This window comes from Pipistrellus kuhlii, unplaced genomic scaffold (assembly GCF_014108245.1).
Source record: "Pipistrellus kuhlii isolate mPipKuh1 unplaced genomic scaffold, mPipKuh1.p scaffold_m20_p_6, whole genome shotgun sequence".
NCBI classification, from domain to species: domain Eukaryota; kingdom Metazoa; phylum Chordata; class Mammalia; order Chiroptera; family Vespertilionidae; genus Pipistrellus; species Pipistrellus kuhlii.
Window position 1 is genome coordinate 13,757,259 of NW_023425562.1, and position 2,773 is coordinate 13,760,031.

Consider the following 2,773-nt stretch of genomic DNA (forward strand, 5'->3'; position numbering starts at 1 on the left):
CAGCAGTGCTTGCCAGCCATGAGCCCTGCATTGCGGGCCCATCCTGAGGCGGATGGGGGAACAGGATATGATCTGCCCTCCGAGCAGATGGGATGCCCTTGCTGGCCCAGGATCTGGATCCATCCCGCTTATGTTCACACTGGTTATCAGGAGCTACCTGGCAGGGCAGCTTTTATATCTTTTCTTCCTTGCTGAGAACCTAGGGAGGGGAAGTGGCCATGGTGCCCAAGTCTAACTTCCAAGAGGCCAGCTGTGCTGTTCGGACTGTGCTGGCAGCACTGGTCTGTTGGTGCCTGGCCAGTTCTCCAGAGATTGGACCTGCAGGACTATTGAGGGAGTGAGTGGTTGCTGCTGGACTGGTGGGCCACCAGGATGGGTTGGTCAGCTGAGTGGCACTCCAGCTGTGGGAGTGCACTGACTTCAGAGGGAAGCTTCTACATTGATTGTTTGCCCCCTAGTGGTCAGGGCACATTATAATGACTGGTCAACCAGTTGTTCAGTCACTTAGGCTTTAATATGTGTAGATAAGTTCTGGGGATCTAATGTATAGCATGGTGACTAGAGTTAACAATAATGTACTCTTGAGTGTCACTACGAGAAGAGAGCTTTAACAACAAAATGGTAATTATGTGAGCTGAGGAATGTGTTAACAAACCTTAGTGTAATATATATATGTGTGTGTGTGTGTGTGTGTATATATATATATACACACACACACACACACACACATACACACACACACACACACACACTAGAGGCCCTGTGCACAGGATTTGTACACTGGTGAGGGGCATGGCCTGGGAGAATCAGCCCGCTGTGGAAGCGCCACTCATCCCGGTCTGCTGAGCAGCTGTGGACCTGTCTTCTGAGCAGATGCTTCCTGGTCCTGCATCTTCCATAGAGCTGGAGCACTCACCTCTCCAGGGGACCTGGTCAGGGTCCAGCCCAGGGACAATAGCACTAAGAGTTGGTGGAGTAGGCCTCAGTCCTGTGGCAGCCATGAACCTGCCTCCCAACCTCCAGGGTCAGTTATGTGAGTCCAGCAGCTGGTACTGCATGGCTTGTGATTATCCAGAAGAGGTGGCAGGGAGTGAGGAGGAGGAATCTGGGGCGAGGAGGTGACAATCACAGCCCGGGTTTCTTCCTTTTAGCCCAAGGTTCATAGCAGGAGCAGCTGCTCATCCCAGTCAGCTGAGTGGTGCTCCCACTGAGGTAGCACACTGACCACCAGGGGGCAGCTCCTGCGTTGAGCATCTGCTCCCAGGTGGTCAGTGCATGTCTAATTGACCAGTTGTTCTGGCCATTCTGCTGTTTGGTCGCTGGGCTTTCATTATAAAGGATAATGTTTCAGTGTCACTAAAGAAATCTTTGCCAATGAAGAGATTTGGACCTAGAATTTCCTTTATTTGAAAGTTTTTAACAACAAATACTATTTCTTCAGATATAAATAGACTATTATTGGGTCACATATTCTATAAGTCTGTTGTCTGAGTTTTTGCTTCATAATTTTTTATTGAAATCTATTTTTTTGTAAAACAGTAGAGACTAAAATATATGTGTGTTTTTTATTAGAAGCATATATGCGTTTTCCTTTATTATGCTATTAATGATGGTCAAATAATGGGTAAATTATATAATGAATATTTTACTGGTGAAGCAAGTCTACAGACCATAGGAATTAACATTATTATAAAAAATAAAACCATCTTGCCCTGGTCAGTGGATCAGTTTGTTGAGCATCATTCAATGCACCAAAAGGTTGCTGGTTTAATTACTGATCAGGGCAAGTGCTCAGAGTTCGGGCTCTATCCCCAGGAGGAATGCAGGAGGTGCTGATTGGTATTTCTCTCTAAGATCAATGTTTCTTTCTCTCTCTCTCTCTCTCTCTCTCTCTCTCTCTCTCTCTCTCTCTCTCTCTCCCTTTCCCTTCCTCTCTCTCTAATATCAATAAAAACATTTTTTTAAAAATAAATAAAACCATCTTTTGTACCATTCCATTTGGAACTCCTGCCACAAAGAGAGAGACAATTTTTACTTATACCCTGGGGCTCTTGGGGTGCAGCTGATTATGGAAGAGGGCCAGAGTGTACTGGTGGTGAAGAAATGGCAAGACACTTTAATCATTTAGCTCTGGGTGTCTTGGAAGATGCCTACAGAGCCTGGTCATTTCTGAAGAGGATTCTGGATTCCATCCACCCTGCTTGTCAGAGGCTTCTGTGTCAACAGCCAAAATTGATGTGTGTCTAGTTTTAACTCAAGTGGAGTAGACATTTACCCTGTTTCCCCGAAAATAAGACAGTGTCTTATATTAATTTTTGCTCCCAAAGATGCGCTAGGTCTTCTTTTCAGGGGATGTCTTATTTTTCCATGACGAATAATACGGTACACATTTATTGTTAAGTGAAAATAAAGGAAATTTATTACCTCTATACCACATGTGTCAAACACAAGGCCTGCGGGCCAAATCCGTCCCGCCAGGCCTTGCAATGTGGCCCGCACCGCGCTGTCATCACTGCACTCCGCTGCGTTTCCATCACAGTGACAGTTTATGACTGTTCAGTAAACCATTCGGACCACGATTTAGGCTGGATTTTAGATTTTGGCCCCTTCTCTGATTGAGTTCGACACCCCTACTCTATATGGTACAGTAGTACAGTAGTTGTCAACACAAACCAGACAAACTGTGAATCCTACAATATCAAGAATTTACTCATTTATTCAATGACAATCATGTCATCATCTTCTGGAACATCATCATAACAATCCAATTCCT